Here is an 18,846-nt window from a genome sequence, read left to right as displayed (position 1 = left end):
ATCTGTGAGGGTTCAGGCTTCCTGGGTTTCTCCCTTTCAGGGTCTTGCTTCTCTCTAGGTTCAGGGTTCCTCTCTTCCTGGGGCTTGCTTCTCTTTCCTCTGTGAGCTTACTTCCTGGGGCTCCAGCTTAAGGCTTCAGCATGAAGCTCCAACATCATAAAACCCTCAACTCTGTCCTTTGCCATGCCTTTTATCTGTGAGTTCCCAACCCTTGGTGACACCCTAATGATGTGACCCAATCAAAGCCCTAATCATAACTTAATCATACCCAGGTACAGACTAGATTACAAACATAATTCAGTATCTCTTTTTGGAATTCATAACTATATCAAACTGCTACAATCAGTATACTATTTGATTCTACGCTCTTTTTTAAAAATTCTTATAAATAAACCCATCAATTTTCACCCAGTTTTGACCATGAGAAATAAAATTCTTTTTGTGAACCTTCTGTGACTTTTTGTATTGTATTAGTCAGCCAAAGGGTGCTGATGCAAGGTACCAGAAATTTTTTGGCATTTATAAAGGGTGTTTATGTGGGAGAGAAGCTTACAGTCACAAGGCCATAAAGTGTAAGTTACTTCCCTCACCAATGCCTGTTGCCACGTGTTGAGCAAGATGGCTGCTGGGCTCTGCAAGGGTTCAGCCTTCCTCTTCCTTCTAAGACTTCGTGGTCCCAGCTCTTTTGATCTCAGCCATAGGTTAGCATAAGGCTTGTCTCACCCTGGGGCTCATTCTTCTCTAGGCTCAGTTGTTCTACTCTCTTCACAAAGTCAACTGTAGACTTTCAGGCTCATCTCTCTTCCTGGGGACTTTGTCGTGTCTAATGAGCTGTCGCTCTTCCTCTGTGTTCTTCTTCTCTGTGTGTTTACTTCCATGTGAGCATCTGTTTTATCCCCAAGTGGGCTGGGACTCAACCACTGAGTTGCACTCTAATGATGTGGTTGGATCAGAGCCAGTCTTAACATAATTTAATCAGACATCTCGATTGAATCTAATACAATCAAAGTGTTATTATAACAGAGGAATCAACTAATTTACAAACAGAACCTGTATTTCTTTTTGGAATTCCTAAATAATATCAAACGGCTAAATTCAACCCTCTGAATTCCAAAGAGACATTACAATATTCAAAAGCCTTAAATAAGTAGCAATGCTAAGTACAAAATTACATGCCAATCAATTTAAAGAAATACAGTTTGTCTTAGAGCAAAGTTCCATCTGGCTGTAAACCTCTGAAACTTACAAAACCATTTATCTGCTTCCAATATACAAAGGGACAGACAAAGGATAAATATTTGCATCACCATAAGGAGAAATTGGGAGGGAAATGTGAGTCAGGGGTCCTCTACAGTTGAGTAAACCTGCAGGGCATCCTCCATTCGATTTCAAAGTCTGAGAGTCATTCTTTTTTTTTTTTTTTTTTTTTTTTTTTTTTAAGGTTTTTAAAGTAACATTTATTTTTTTTCAAACTTTTAATTGTGCAATATAGAAAACTGAAAAGCACAAGAAGCAAAGAACACAAAAGTCATCCAGAATCACAAGCAGTTTAGTTTGACATAACCTTTAGGTCCTGTGTGTGTATAGACACAACGGAGCATACATTTTTATCTAGTCAAGATCTCACAGAATGTATCATGCTTTATCACACATCATGAATATTTACCAACTCACAGCCCCAAAGCCATGAGATATTGTGATGACCAAGAATATATGACACCATCTCAGCGGGAAAAAAATGTATTCCTTTCTTGGGGACAAAAATATCAACAGGCCTCTATAGATACTGGCAGAATTACAAATACTGTGCTCCCTTAATAATGCTCAAGTTAAAGTGAGACAAAAGCAAGAGTACAATAAGTATAATGCTTCTAAGAAAATTCATTATCAGATCTATATTGAATTATTAGCAAGAACATATGTTTCTATTGAATTAACAATGTTTTCCTATGGTATAGCCAAGAGATGCTCACACACTGTTAGCTTCAAATGGAAATATGAACACATCTGCATATACCCCTCCCCCTGCCCTTCTGCAGCCAATTTAATGAACAAGTCCTGGTGCATACTGCTCAGAGGTGGTTTAACAATTCCACGTCAAAAATGCTTCTATTAACTAAAAAAAAAAAAAAAAAAGATATTTATAAATTCATTAATTCACTAGCTCTACATTTTATCATACATTGTCACCTCAAGATATCTAAAAAGCTTAGATGTGAAGTAAAGTATGAACCATATCTGCAATTAACACAGGTATTTTTACCAAAAAATGTACTTATAGAACTATGGTTATAATCTACAACTGTCTTCTAGATATAGAGTACTACCAAGGAGCCCTTCCCTTTGCCCTTCCTCATCTTCCTCACCCACCATTTCAAGGTGGATGGACAGAGGTCACTCCCAGAAGACAGTACATCCTAAAACTAACACAAGAACCTTTATATAGGGATTATTTTACTACCTCTATTTTTTACATACTTTGGACATTAGGTCTTGTCCTGTAATACACAGTAATAACTAAAATGCCTAGAGAACAATGGTCAGACAATCTGAACTTGTCTCACAACTCACAGGCAAAGAACCTTCCCTGGGCACTTCCTTCCCTGCCCCCACCACCACCCCATCAGCATCCTGCTCCAAGACATCTAGTTTAACAATCCCATTCCCCAAATAGTCATTCCTACGTATTAACAGAAAACATATCTGAAGTATTGTTTTACACTTTCTACTTTAACATGTTGTTTACTTCTAAACATCTAGAAAGACTAGCTGTTTCAAGCAAGGACTTAAGCTTGTCCACAATACACACAGTAGCACTGAATAAACCGCACACATAATAAAGGATATAACCCAAAAATGTCTTCTTAAAAGAACATTCCGGCCTATAATCCTTCCCCTTCTGACCTCTATCAACTTAGTGGTTTGCATTTGCAATGCTTAGAGGGGATTTTTTTTTTTGAACAATTTTGCTTTCACAAATTTAATTCTGTCGTTTTCAACAGTCTTCCCTATGAATTTTAACAAAAAAAAAAGTACAAAATGCATTAGTTTACTAACTCTACTTCTGTAATACACTGGCAACCTCTTTAACATCTAGAAAGACTAGATGATATAACATTAGGACTAGTTTGTCCATTATATACACTATTTACACAGAAAAGTAAAAGAAAATGCACAGAACACAGATGATGGTTTATCTTATCTAACTACAGACTTACTGCCTTAGAGCACTTGGCACTTCCTTCCCCCTCCTCCCTGAAACAGCACATAGTATGTAACTGCTGTGGAGGTGCTGTAACCACTCCATTTCCAAAAGATCTTTCATATGAAATTTAACAAAACAATATCTACAATGTTATTTCACTACCTCTACTTTTAACATACTTTGTGCACTTCTAAACATCTAGAAAGTCTAGATGTTTCAAATAAGGACTTAATTCGTCCACTATATACACAGTAGTGTTAAATAAACTATACACATGTAACAATGGTTATATTTGAAAGTGTCTTCTAAATAGAAACATTCTGGTCTAGAGCCCTTCATTTCTCCCAATCCCTTCTCTTTACTACAAACCCAGTGGCTGATTTACAGGCACATGTCACTTAGATGTGGTTTTACAATTTCATTTCCAAAAGCCATTTTCAGAAGACAGCATTTCTATGAATTTTAACACAAAGTGTACAAAATGTGTTAGTTTACTAACTCTACTTTTGTCATACATTGGCAACCTCTTTAATATCTAGAGACTAGATATTGTAAAATTAGGACTCATTTGTCCAGTATATATACAATATATACAGTACAGCAAATTTAAATGAATGCACATACAGGGCAAAAGATGATCAGAAATTTTCTAGTACACACTAGCAAACACCTTTTGCACTTTCTTCCCTCCCACCTCCCTCAAACCAAAGAACAAGAGTACAGTTCCATTTCCAAAGACAATATCCCACCAGTTTTTAAAAGCTATTTACAGTGTTCTTTTACTAACTCTATTTTTAAGCACATCAAGCACTTCTAAAATATTTAGAAAGACTAGATATTTCAAATAAGAACTTACTTGTCCACTACATACATAATGTTAAATAAAATTGAACACACATAACAAGGTTATAATCTGAGGTATCTCCTAAACATGACCATCTTGGCCTGGAACCACTCCTTCCTCATTCCCTTTTCTCCACCACCAGTTCAGTGGACAAGTACAGGCAAGTGCAATGCTCTGAGGTGGTTGAACAAATTCATACCGAAAGTCAATAACAGAAGACAAACTTTCCAATGAATTTCAACACAAAGTATACAAAACATGCTAATTTTACTAACTCTACTTTGTCATATACTGTGAACCCCTAGATGTTGCAAAATTAGGACTCATTTGTCCACTATATACACTATATACAAACCAAACAAAATGCAAAGAACATAACAGAAAAGTTTTGCCTGAAATTATCCAAGTATGGACATACTAGCAAATTACCTTTTGCAATTGCTTCCCTCCCACCTCCTCCAAATCAATGAATGAATATATAGGCAGTAGTATGCTACCCAGAGAGACGGTTTAGCAACCTATTTCCAAAAGACAGTATTTCCTATGAAACTGAGCAAAATGATATTTACAAAATAATGTTTTACTACTTCTACTTTTAACATACGTCGGGCACTTCTAAACATCTAGACAGACTAGATGTTTCAAATAAGGACTTATTTTGTCCACTATATACAGAGCGGTCTTGACTAAACACACATTTAACAAGTTATAATCTGAAAGTGTCTTCTAAATATGAACATTCTGGTCTAAAACCCTTTCCTTTTATCCCTCCCTCCACATCCCTCCTTGTGGGCTATAATGCTCAAGTTTTCAGAAGACAATCTTTCCTAGGAATTTTAACACAAAATGTATTTACTATTTTTTCATACACTGGCAACCTCTTTTAACATCTGGAAGACTAGATGTAAATTAGGACGTGTTTGTCCATTATATACACAGCAAAGTACAAAACCAAAAGCGGGCGGGAACACAGGGACAATGGTTAATCTTGCCTCATTCTAAACACACTAGCATAGAGCCCTTGCACTTCCTTATTCCCCCACCCCCAAACCAGTGCACAAAATGTGAACTATTCAGAGAGGTGGTTTGGCTATTCCAAAACCCCCCATAATATTTTATATGAATTTTAACAAAAAGATATTTACAAAATGTGTTCTTTTACTACCTCTACTTTTTACGTACGTCAGGCACTTCAGAACATCTAGGAAGAGATATTTTTAAAAAGTACTTAGTATTGTCAACTATACATAGGGTAGTGAGGAATAAAGTGACATACAGAACAATGGTTACAATATGAAAATATCTTCTAAATATGACCAGTCTGGCAAAGAATCTTCTCATCCTCTTCTCAGCCTTCTCTGCTTCACCTCCTCTAACCCACAAAACATGGATGTACGTGGCTCCCGGTGTCGCTTCCAGAGGCAGTCTAAATTCCATCTCCAAGTCATTTCCAGAAGATATTTTTCTATTTTTTTTTTTTTAAATAGATGCTCATTACAAAACATGTGATTTTCTAACTCTACTTTATCATACGTCGGCAACCTCTTTTCATCTAGAAAGCCTAGATGTAGCATAAGTTTTCTTTTAAAAGGTTGGGGGAAAAGTTGAGAGCAGCTTTTTCATATTATATACACAGGCCTTCTGTAAATGGCCAGTAAATCTTCCCAAAGGGAAGAGAGTCATTCTTAAATGATGGTTTCTTCTTCCTAGGGGCTCATGGGGGCCCATACTTTCCACAGGCTTGCTCAATGGCTGTTTTTTTTTATTCCACCCTCATCAAGCATTTGGATGGTGACTGAGCTCCAGACCTCACCATCCAAGAGCATGGGGGTGATGGCTACACTTTCCCCAGTCTCTGGGGTAGAGTCTCAACCTCCCTAGTACAGGGAGGGGGAGGCAACATTCTCCATAATCTCTGGCCTAAAGGCCCAACCCTCTCAGAGCAATGAGTTGGCCACCTGGTCTTCCCTATCTATGGGAGACAAGCCCATCCCTCTCAGACCTATGGGGTGTCGACCTTACTCTCCCCAAACCTTGGGGCATGTGCTCCACTCTCTCTGTAGCCTGGGATAGCAAAACTTTCCCTGAGCATCAGGCTGGAACATCCATCCTCTTCAACTGCTGGGGCAAACTCAACTTCTTCATACACATGAGTGGGGTTCCTCTCTTGGCCCAAGGAGATGTCTTAATTCCAGATCTCAGCTTCCATGGTTTTCTTCTTAAAGCCATTTTCCCTTCCATCTCTCCCTGCATGTCCCTTTTAGTCCAAGATGACAGTAATTTTGTTCATACAGCTCTTGCAAAAAGCTTGTTGGTTTAGCATGCAGGAAGCAGGGGGTCCAAGCCATCAAACAGTAAGACTTTCCACAAGTCTTTCCTAGATAACTGCATCTTCAATCCTGACTCAAATGTTCCAAGTTTAGTTAAGTCCTCAAATGGGGTACTATCATCTGGGGGCCTGATTTCCAGAGACTTGGAATTTCTGGAATCAGTTTCTGTTTTCTTTGTGCCCAACAAGTCAGTTCTCAGCTTATCTCTCTCATCTAGCATTCTATGATAAGCTGCAAGGAGAAGCCAAGCCACATTCTCTGAGTTAACTTTGGAAAGTCCTTCAGCTAAATGCCCATGCTTGCCATTTTCAAATTCTGCATTCCATAAAACATCAGGAGTGAATCTTGTCAAGTTCTCTTCAACGTTAAAACAGATTGCCTTTCTTCCAGTTTCCAATAATACTTTCAAGATTTACTTCTAAGCCCTCATTAAAGTCTCTTTAGCATCCATATTCCTATCAACAGTCTCTTCAAAGCACTCTGGGCCTTTTCTATGAAGCATCTCACAATTCCTTACCCATATATAAAACCATTACAGCATTTTGGTAATTGCAAAAGCATGACCCCACTCTCTGGTACCAAATTTGGTATTAGTCAGCCAAAGGGGTGCTGATGCAAAGTACCAGAACTTTGTTGACTTTTGTAAAGTGTATTTATTTGGGGTAGAAGCTTGCAGCTACTAGGTCCTAAAAAGTCCAACTCAAGGTACCATAAGAGATACCTTGACTTTCTCACCCAAGGTCATTGGCCATGTATTGGAACAAAATGGCGGCTGAGGTCTGTGAGGATTCAGCCTTCCTTCTTCCTCTTAAGGCTCCATGGTTCCAGCTCCTTCTGTTCTCAGCTGTAGGTTAGCATAAGCCTCATCTTACCCTAGAGCTCCTTCCTCTCCAGGCTCAGCTGCTCTGGTCCCTCCACAAGGTCAGCTGTAGACTATCAGGCTCATCTGTCTTCCTGGGGCCTCTGCTGTGTCTAATGAGCTGTCTCTCTTCCTCTGTTTTCTTCCCTGTGTGTTTACTTCCATGTGATCATCTGTTTTATCCCCAAGTGGGCTGGGACTCAACCAATGAGTCACACTTTAATGATGTGGTTGGATCAGAGCCCTAATCTTGGCATAATTTAATCAGACATCTTAGCTGAATCTAATATAGCCAAAGGGTTATCATGCTGGAGGAACTGACCAATTTACAAACATTATCTATATTTCTTTTTTGAATTCATGAATAATATCAAACTGCTACACATATCCACTCAGGTTTTGTCCTATATTTTCCTCTTCTTCATTATGGGTGATTTACTCTAGAAAAAAAATTACTCTTTTTCCTTAACAACAACACATCCTTCATAACTTGCATATGTAATTTAGCATAAGTCTAAGGTTTTAAGTTATTTAAAAGTTCTTGGAAACTGTCTTTAAGCTTACATATTATAAAATATATTTATTGAAATAAAGTTTTTTAGACTAATGATTTAATTTGGTTAAATGCAGATTTACATTTTTTCAGCATCTTAAACATCTAGTATAAGTAATGATAAGTTATTTGACTAGTAAAGCTGTATAAGTTTAGAAAGAACATATACAAGTAGAATAAAAAGTGTATGCTTGTATTAAATTAATGCTAATAACTCAAGAGACATAGATGTTTGTATTAAACCAATAATATTTAGCTAGTCTTGTTTGTCCATGATTTATTTGACTTTTTAAACTCTTGTGTTTGTTTTTATAAAAAATATTTTTTAAATCATTGAAAGTATTATATCTTCAGTTACCTTAATTTCTGGGAATTTTAGGAATATTTAATTCATATAAGTGCTTATTTATCTCTAAACCAGTTAGAATAGAGCTCCTTTAAGGGATTTTATAAGTTAATTTGGTGATTCCACTCAGAGATGGGAAAATTACACATGCATAATATATATGTACACAGACATACAGAAGGACACAAAAAGAGAGCTAATAGTTTCAATTCTAAAATTTTCAGCCATGAGTCAGCCATAACATAGATATACAAAAGTCACTGATTTATATAAGATGCTCATCTTTGCTCCACTGTATATATATATTTTTAAGATTTTATTTATTTCTCTCCCCTTCCCCCTCCCCCTGTTATCTGCTCTCTGTGTCCATTCTCTGTGTGTTCTTCTGCATCCACTTGCATTATCAGGCAGCACTGGGAAACCACGTCTCTTTTTTGTTGCATCATCTTGCTATGTCAGCTCTCTGTGTGTACGGCACTACTCCTGAGTGGGCTATGCTTTTTTCACGCGGGGTGGCTCTCCTTGCGGGGCACACTCCTTGCACGTGGGGCACCCCCATGCAGGGGCAACCCTGTGTGGCACAGCACTCCTTGCATGGGGCAGCACTGCGCGTGGCCCAGCTCACCACACGGGTCGGGAGGCCCTGGGTATAGAACCCTGGACCCTCCATATGGTAGGCAGATGCTCTATCAATTGAGCCATGTCCACTTCCTGTCCACTGTATATTTTTATGAGGCAGATGGGACAAGACGAGGTTACCTGCTCAGTTGGAAGGCTAGAACTTTCCTGTCAATATTCATGGAGGAGACTAAGATTTATTTATTTTTTTCTTGATATGTAATTTAATAGAGGCTTTGAACTAAATTTTGGGTAAGGGACCAAGGAGACACCAAGTAGCTGTCTGGGCATCTCCAAAGCCCATCTAAGGAGATAAAATATTCTGTTTCCAAGTAGTTTTTCCAGCCTCAGGAGGTTGCTTTTGGGGAGCTCCCAAGGAGGGTAAGGGGGATAAAGTTCTAGTGACCATAGGGAGTGGAGAAACTGGAGAGGGAAGGGAAAGCTGGCAGGGGTGGATAAAGGGTCAGAGGAGGTAGGGAAAGTGAGGGTGCCATCAAAGGGCTCAAGGGAGCTGAGGGGAAAGCTGAAGGCAGAAAGCAGGAAAGGGATGAATGTGGGAGGGGGCGATGGAAAGTGAAAGCTCTTAGACAAGCCACTTTGAGGAGCTCTCAAGTTTCCCCAAAGAAATCACTGATGCTCCAAATTGTATTTTGTGAACTTTCCCATTTTGGGAGATACTGGACCAAATGAGAGCCATGGTGGCAGAGCACATAGTCAACAAGGGAGGAGAAAGGTGGGCTCCCAGGAGATTGAGAATCACCCGTGGAAGGAGGAAGGTCAAGTAGAGAAGGGAGCCAGGCAGGAAAAAGTCTTGCTAGAAAGTTCCACTTAGTACCCACTATCAGAGAAAATTGGCGCTCACTGGTACGCAGAGACTGACCTCACTGCAGGAAGTTTATTGAGCTTTCCCAGTGGAGGGGGTCTGAAGATTAGACTTTAGCCCACGCCTGGAGGGTGGTGGGTATGACTTTATATAGTACATCAAGAGGCAGGGAAACCCAGTACAGCCTGGGGCCAAATGGCCAGGGGCACTGGGCGAGGAGGTCTTGGAATGTGGGAGGGGTGGGTGGTGCCTGGGCCCAGAGGGGGTGAAGGCCCTCACCTGCTCCACTTGGCTTATTCTCAGGAGGGGTGGGCTGCCTCTGTCGGCTATGACTTAGTTATGGCTGGAGGCTGCCTTCTTAGATTTATGTAATGGGGGAGTTGGGTCACCGTTTTATGACCTGTTAATCCTCACTAACCTTGTAGGGGAACCTCTAACACCCACCGAAGAGTCAAAGAGGTCTCTTGCATAATCCTCACTGAGGAGTAGAGGATTTGGGCTGCACAATCCTAGAGGAGGAGTCGGGCAAATCAGAGAGGCTTCACAGAAGGCTGGAAATCAGAAGGCTAGAGAATCAGGAAGTAAATCCCCACTTGAAAAGAGCCAAGAAGAATTCCATCCCAGATTTTTGCTCAAACAGAAAGAGCCGGGAAGAGCCCCGTGTAGAATTAAGTGGCTTCCTGATCTGCCACCACAGGCCAATCACCAGGGCACTGGGGTAGGCCACGACTTGCCACCCTGCAGCCCTGTTTCCCCAGCCAGGAGGGTCATGCATATCTGGGCGAAGACAGTGGCGTCTAAGGGGTGGTCAGCACACCATCTGAGTCATGGCCCCAGACGACAACTGAAATAATCAAATAACAACAGAGCCAGAGCCAGATGAGGAGATACTTTATTCAGAAGAAAGAGCTTTGCAATGGGGAGGATGCTTCAAACTCAGGAACTAAATGCAAGCATCTCACAATCAAACAGAGAAGGCTTTTCTTTCATAGTTGGGAAGGGTGTGCAAAGCTTTAGCAGGTGCTTTTTTTTAAATTAATTTTTTATTTTTAAATTGACTTTAGATTATATGAGTGCTACATTAAAAAAATATAAGGATTACCATATGCTCCACTCCCTTCCCCTCCCACACTTCCCCACATCAACAGCATCCTTCACTAGTGTGGTACATTTGTTACAGTTGATGAACACATATCAAAGCATTGCTACTAACTATCAATTACAGTTTACATCACAGTTTACGCTCTGTCCCACACAATTTTGTAAGTTATGACAAAATATACAATGGCCTGTATGCATCACTGCAATGTCATGCAGGACAACTCCAAAGTCCCAAAAATGTCCCCATGTTACACCTCTTCCCACTCCCATCCCTCAGAACCTCTGGTGGCCACTGCCTTCATATCAATGATATGAGTTCTTCATTGCTAAAATAATAATAAATCTATAGTAGAGCAATACTAAGCCTACCTTAGTCCATTGTTCACTCCCCAATCTTGAGGATTTGGGGATGGTGATGTCCACTCTGCTGCTAATTGAGAGGGAACTTAGATCCCATGGGGCAGACTGTTGGAACTGTCTTGCTTGCAGTTGCAGACACTCATTGTTCCTTGGGATGGGCATTGTCCATCATCACCCTTTTGTTAGTTGTCCTGGCTGAGTCCAGTGAAGTGAAGAGTAGGTGTTGCAACCCGGCTGAGATTCAGGGCTCAGATGGCACATGGATGGACCAACATTTAAGTCTCTGGGACATTTATCAAATAAGCAGTATGCACTTTTAAGGGGGAAGTTGGGCAAGCAAGGGGAAAGACCAAGGAGGTCTCCCTGTGGTCAACTGATTCTCAGGATAAGCTGATAAGAGGGCATGTTCTGCATTTTAGTGCTTGCACAGGCTGGGGGCAAACAGAGTTCAGGGGCCTGTACCCGGGGGAGAGAAGCCTAAGGTTTGGTCAAGAGAAAGCAGAGGGTAAGAAATGGGCAACTACGAATGCTTGGGAATGCTTGGGCAATATTTTAAAACTTTTCTTGGCCATTAGTATTTCTCCTCATTGCCTTGGTCCATTTTTACATGGTACATCATATTATCTTTCTTGCTTTTAACTACAGACAACTTGCTTTTTTTAAATTTTATTATAGATAAGTTTAAATAAAAAATATAATCTTCACATCCAGAGAAAACACATCCTTAGAAAATCTTGTCTTATACATGTACCTCCTATTGTTTTATTTTATTATTATTGTATTGCTATTTCCAATTTGCTTTTTAAAAAATTGAGTTAAGTGAAAATAAACATAGTTCCATGTCCATAAATATAACACTATGCGTTTCTGGCCCTGATTCAACTATCTGATTCCCTCTGGTTTGACAATATAAATACAAACTTTCCACTTCGGGGCCATTGTGAACATTGCTAGTGAGAAATAGCTTGATACATATATCCTTGAGCAGTATTTTTTTTTTCCATTTTAAAAGTGAGATTACTGGGTAGGTCAAAGGCTATGCCAATGTAAATGGAGATTTTATACATTTATATACACACATACATATATACACACACAAAAAGAGACACACGTTTAAGTTTAATCCATGTGAAATTGAACTTGATGTAAAATATGAAGTGTAAGAAATGAGTCTAATTTAATTTTCCCCCAAATGATTAACCAATTGTCCCCACAAGGTACGTTAAGTTGGGAGTTGGGAGAAGTAATTAGAAAATGTCGGAACCTTTTGCCACTTTGTGGACTAGCAGGATGAGGCAGGGCTTCCAGTTGGCACCCCATTTGGAGGGGCCCATCACGGGGGCATTAGGGCCAGGGATGGGGGTGCCCACTTGAACAGGGGCTGGCAAGGGGCTTAGAACATGACACACCCACTGGCGCCTGCCCACCTGCTCCCTGGGGAGGTCCCGTCACCCCACAGGACACATCCCTGCGCTGGCTCACACTCTGGCTCAGGCACTGGGATATCAAAGATGAGGAAAATGAGAACCACATTACACATCAAAAAAAAAAAAATGGGCAAAGGAAGTTGGCAGGTCATAAAATATGATACACATAGGTCCAAACATGTCTGAAAAAATAATTTGGACTTCACTAGTAATTTAAAAATTGCAAACTGAAACTCAAGGTCATTCCATCTTTTTGATGGGAAAAGAAAAAAAAAGGGATAAAACAAAATTTAAAAGATAAAACACATAGAAAAGGAAATAGAAATCTTTCTGTATCAATATATTAAGTGATAAACGTCAGTTACAGAAAAAGAAAAGTCAGTTACAGAACAATATCCTTAGTATAAAGCCATTTATGTAAATATATATGGGTGTGCTTACTATGTGCATTTATAAGTCTGGAAGAAGATACCCTAAATCATTAACAGTGGTCATCTGGAGGAAGGAATTACGGGGTTTGCTTTCACTTCTCTATATTATTTGGATTTCTTACAGGGGGGAAAATCAAGGTATTTCCATTAAAGAAAATAAATTCACTAAAATAAAACAAAAAAAGAATGGTTCCCAAGGACCTAACTGTATTTACTTTTCAAATATATGTGTGTATCTATGCACACCCACACATTCGGAGAAAAGGAGGACCCCAAAAGTTAACAATGGAATTAGGGACTATGGGAGATACTTTTTTTAATTTTTGCTTTTTTGTATCCTCTTAACTTTCTCTAACAAACTCTTTTGTCAAGAAAGAAAGAGTTACTTAAAATATATCCCAATATTCTAAAAGCTCTCATAGAGCTATAAAAAAAGAATTAAGAAAAATCAACAAATGATATATACAGACTGTTCATAAAATAAGAAATACAAATGGCCAATAAAACATAGAAAAATTAGAAATATCAAACACACTCAAATTAAAGTGAGATGGCATTTTCCCCCAATCAACGTGTCAGAGCTGGAAAAGAAGCATGATTCCCGGGGCTGATGCATGACCAAGGGAGAGGTAGAATTTCTGGAGAGCAGTTTGGCAGGGTGTAGCAAAAGCCTTCCAGGGGGTGTATTCTGGGACTGGGAGAGTCTGACCCTAGGAATCCGCCCTAAGGCACCTCCAGCGATGCATGGCACATCTGCGGTGAGGACAGTCCTGGGGCGCGACAGAATGACCACCTGCAGCTGTCCACGTGGCCCAGCAGCTCCGGGAGGCCGATGAGCTTGCCTGCCGGTTTAAGGAATTAGCCTGGGAACAGAAATGTTACTTAATGAATGCAAACTGATGTTTGTTTGGCCTCAGGAATGGGGAGAGGAGGAGAGACTATTAGAAGCCTTGGGTACTCGTCCCAGCGAGGCTTAACTGTTGCGCTCCGGATGTGCCGGCCCCTGCCATCTCCCCAAATGTGGGGACTCGCTGTAGTGGGGGGCTGGCTCGCTGTCTCCCCTGGGGGAGGTGCGGAGAAACCTTGGGGATGAGAACTGAGGGGCCCTCCTGAAGCAGGCTAGTAAGAGAGGGAATAGATGGACCTGGAACCTGGCAGAGGGTCCACGTGGACATCAGAAACGCCCAAGGTGGCTGCTGGAGGAACCCCACCCCGGGGATTCTGCTACCCAGAACAGAGCCGCCTTCCTGAGAACCAGAAAAAGCCTGGATGTTCCCTAGGAGCTCTATCATTGGATCTTCACTAAGGGATTGATGGGTGGGTAATCAATCCAAACAGCAAACGTTGGAGCCCTTCCCCTGCCACGAGCACAGGGGTGGAATAATGAACAGTTCAAAGGCCAGGCACACACCGGATTGCCGGCTCTCCTTGCTCTTTTACCTAACAACCTGTCCTGCCCTCTGTGTCTTTTTCAGCATCTTTCCTCTGCCACGTGGCCACACAAGCAAACCTGAAAATTTATAATCTACAATGGGGAATTGTAGCTTGTAAATCAGCCCTCTTTATCTCTTTTCACCCCTTTCCTCTCTGCCTGGGATCCCTGCTCTGTTATTTTCTCCCATTTCTCTTTCCTCCCTACCTAAATAAATTACTGGCCTAACTCACCTGGCGTGCTTTTGAAATTCATTTCTGCAGCATAGCCAAGAACCTCGATAGAATCCGGTTAACACTCACCTTTAAAATTAACTGAGGGCATGCTGCCACCTGAAGACTGTTCAGAGGGAAGGCAACGCATCACCGAGTCCAAATTTGACTTCAGAGAATTAAAAGGATTTAGGGAAAATTGATTTTTAAATTCACTGAAAAATGTGATTCTGAAATCAAAAGTATACTTGTTAGCTGTAAAAAATTTAGAAACTTATAGAAAGGACAATCATCCAATTTTAGTTTTAAAAATAAATTCTCTCCATTGTTTTTCCCATGCTTCTTTTTTATCTCATTTTTTATTACAGAGCCAGGACTCAAATCCAGTTTTTTGGGTGCTTAAAAAATTTTCTTTTTAATTACACAATGCACACATGCATTCGCTTTGTAAAAAAATGCAAACCATATAGAGGTATGTGGAATAAAACTTCTTTTCCATCAGCTGTTCTCCTTTCCCCAAAGGAAACTGTATCAACCGATTGGCCACTGAATGCTGTTTTCTAATTTCATTTATGAGTCAGGAGCTGGCCTGCCTGTGTTTAAATCCACCTCTGCCATTTATTTCTCTGTGCCATAGATTCCTCATCTGTTTGATGGAAATAATAAGAGTGTCTATTTGTAAGGTTGATTGAATGTATGTGAAAACACTTAGAACTGTACTTGGCCACCAGAAAATGCTGTGTTTAGTATTGCTCATTTTTGTTACTGGTTGATGTTTATTCTCTTTTTTCCCTTCACATTTGTAGGGTGTTTTTAAAGAACAGTGTGTCAGTACCTATTAAAATTTTAAATGTTTACCACCCTTGACCTAGCAATTCTACTTCTAGGAATTTATCCTTCAGACAGTCTCACAATTGTGCAAATATATGTATAACAGGACATTTAATTTGGCATCATTTGTAAAAGAAAGAAAAATGAAGTCAGTTAAAGGTCCTTCAATAGAAGACTAAATTACGAAAGGACTGGGTCAAGAGGTGGAAGACACACATGTGTTCACTGTTCCTTCCCTCTCAACGCCCAAAACAACAAAAGGTTTAAAAATTGTTGAATACAAAACCAAACCTACAAGCACGATCTTATTTGCCACTGCTGCCATAATCAATACCACAGACTATTGGCTTAAACAACAGGAATTTGCCTCACAGGTTTGCAGACCAGAATAATCCAAAATCAGGATGCCCGAGGGAGCTGGTTCTCTGGAGGCGACTGCCTGAGCAGTCCCTCCCTTGGCCTGCCTCCGTCACGGCCATCCCTCTCCTGTCGCCTGCTCCTGACTGCCTGCAAATATAATCTGCTTATAAGACCCCAGTCACATTGGATTAAGACCTGCCAGATTCAGTTTGACTTCATCCCTTTTTTAAAAATTTTTTGTATTAGAGTACAATGATGAATGACTGTAGTGCAAGTGGGCATCTTGGTTTTGTTCCAGATATTAGGGGAAGGCCTTTCAGCCTTTCACCATTGAGCAGGATGTTAGCTATGTTTTTCATATATGCCCTTTATCATATTAAGAGTGTTTCCTTCCGGTCCTAGTTTCTGAGTGTTTTTATCTGGAAGGGGTGCAGAATTGAGTCAAATGTCTTTTTTGACATCAATTGAGATGATGGTGAGGTTTTGTTCCTTCATCTATTGATATGGTATATTACATTGATTTATTCTCTTATGTTGAACCACCCTTGCATACCTGGGATAAATCCCACTAGATCAGGGTATAAAGTTCTTTTAATGTGTTGGATTTGGTTTGCTAGAGAGGTTGTAGGTTTACAGAAAAAATCATGCATAAAATATGGAGTTCCCACATAACAGTCTAGCATTAACACCTTGCATTAGTGTGGTATATTTGTCACCTTTCATGAAAGAGTATTTTTATAATTGCACTATTAACTATAGTCCATCATTGACAATAGGGTTTCCTGTTTATTTTGTTCAGACCTATGTTGTTTTTAAATTTTTATCCTAGTAACATGTATTCAACCATATATTCCCCCCTTTTAACCACATTCAAATATATAATTCAATGGTTGTTCATCACTCTCAAATGTTGTGCTACCGTCACCACCATCCATTACCACAACTTTATGAACAACCCAAATAGAAAATCTGTATAATTTAAGCATTAACTCCTCATTCCCTACCCCTACCCTACACACTGGTAAACTGCATTCTAGATTCTGGCTCTGTGAGTTTGTTTATTGTAATGATTTCATAACAATGAGGTCATACAATATTTGTCTTATTGTGTCTGGCTTATTTCACTCAATATGATGTCTTCAGGGTTCATCCATGCTATTGCATGTACAAAACTTAATCCCTTTATACAGCTGAATAATATTCCATATATTCTATATATACCACATTTTATTTACCCAAAGTATATATCCAAAATTGTCTTCATTGATAATAGTTTTTGGAGCTTTATCTTGTTCCTTTGGATGGGCCATCATTTCCTGTTTCTTTGTCTTGTAATCTTTTGTTGTGCACTGTATGTTTTAATATTTTAAAGTGTTAACTCTGGGATTTAGTCACTAGGCTGTCCTTAAGTTTGTATCCATTAATGATATGACAGAGATTTTCTGAATGCCAGGAGCTCATCAAAACAAAGAAACCATGACAACCAGCACCTTTCACTCTCTTTGCAAACTGGCTCTGCTTTAGCTGCGTCGGCCAGCTTGCCCTCACCGGGAGGCCCTGGGCATCGAACCCTGGACCTCCTGTGTGGTAGGTGGGAGCCCAACTGGTTGAGCCACATCTGTTTCATGGATTGTTTCTATCTTACTGTCGAGTTTTGAGAGTTCTTTATATATTCTGCATACTCTAGATAGGACTCCTTTGTCAGATATATGGATTGCAAATATTTTCTCCCACTTAATAGCCTGCCTTTTCATCCTCTTAACAAAGGAAAACTTTAATTTTGATGAAATCCAATTTATAGATTTTTCTTTTATGAATCATGCTTTTGGTGTAATGCTGAGAACTCTTCGTCATACCCTTTTTTCCCCAAAGATTTTTCTCCTATGTTTTCTTTTCTTCGAAAAGTTTTATAGCTTTGCATTTTACATCTGAATCTATGATCCATCTGGAGTTAATTTTTATTTAAAAATGTGAGGTTTAGGTCAAGGTTCTTTTTGTTGTTGTTGTCTATGGATCTCTAAATGCCCAGTACCATTTGTTGAAAAGACAATTAATTCCTTTTTTAAGTTGCTTTTGCAGCCTTGTTCAATATCAGTTGGCCATACTCCTGTTAGTATGGGTTCTCCTGGGTTCTCTATTCTTTTCCATTGATATATGTGTTTATACCTCTATCTGTACCATATAGTCTTGTTACTGCAGCTATATAATAAATATTAAAATAGCTAGAATTATTCCTCCCACTTCGGTCTCCTTTTTCAAAATCCATTTAGCTCTTCTAACCCTTTGCCATTTCATTAAATTTTGCAATAAGCTTACCAATATTTACAAATAATCTTTGTAGGCAGCGGACTTGGCCCAGTGGTTAGGATGTTGCTCTACCACATGGGAGGTCCACGGTTCAAGCCCCAGGCCTCCTTGACCCGTGTGGAGCTGGCCCATGCGCAGTGCTGATGCACGCAAGGAGTGCCGCGTGCCACGCAGGGGTGTCCCCCACGTAGGGGAGCACCACGCGCAAGGAGTGCGCTCTGTAAGGAGAGCCACCCAGAGTGAAAGAAAGTGCAGCCTGCCCAGGAATGGTGCTGCACACATGAAGAGCTGACACAACAAGGTGACGCAACAAAAAGAAAACACAGATTCCTGTGCCACTGACACAGAAGCAGACAAAGAAGACGCAGCAAATAGACACAGAGAACAGACAACCGGGGTGGAGGGGGGGGAAGGGGAGAGAAATAAATAAATAAATAAATAAATAAATCTTTTAAAAAATAATAATCTTTGTAGGAGGTCGATTAGAATTATATTAAACATATATATTGTTTTAGGGAAAGTTGACATCTTAACCCCATCTGAATTGAATCTTACAATCAATGAAAACAATATTTCTCTCCATTTATTTAGATCTTTGATTTCTTTCATCAGCATTTTGTTACTTTCAGACATAAGTTCTGCATATATTTTATCAGATTTATACCTAAGTATTTCATATCAAGTGATTAGAAATAGCATTGTATTTTTGATTTTGGTTTATATATGTTTATTACTGGAGTATAGAATTATACTTTATCTTTTTTAATCATTGAAAAGGTTTGATAATGGATGGTGGTGATAGCAGAA

At 39.7% G+C, this 18,846-nt stretch overlaps 1 long non-coding RNA gene across 1 annotated transcript; it reads right to left on the bottom strand.

Moving 5' to 3' along the window:
* Nucleotides 1-1,473: 1,473 nt before the first annotated feature.
* On the bottom strand, nt 1,474-5,716 carry LOC131278454 (uncharacterized). The gene is made up of 2 exons (XR_009185735.2): nt 5,326-5,716; nt 1,474-2,116 (listed from the first exon to the last, which is right to left on the bottom strand). It is a non-coding gene; the product is annotated as an uncharacterized lncRNA (long non-coding RNA).
* Between the last annotated feature and the right edge of the window lie 13,130 nt (nt 5,717-18,846).

The sequence above is a fragment of the Dasypus novemcinctus genome, chromosome 5 (genome assembly GCF_030445035.2).
Source record: "Dasypus novemcinctus isolate mDasNov1 chromosome 5, mDasNov1.1.hap2, whole genome shotgun sequence".
Classification (NCBI taxonomy): Eukaryota; Metazoa; Chordata; class Mammalia; order Cingulata; family Dasypodidae; genus Dasypus; species Dasypus novemcinctus.
Note: the sequence above shows the minus strand (reverse complement) of the source record. Positions and strands in the feature narration are given on the sequence as shown.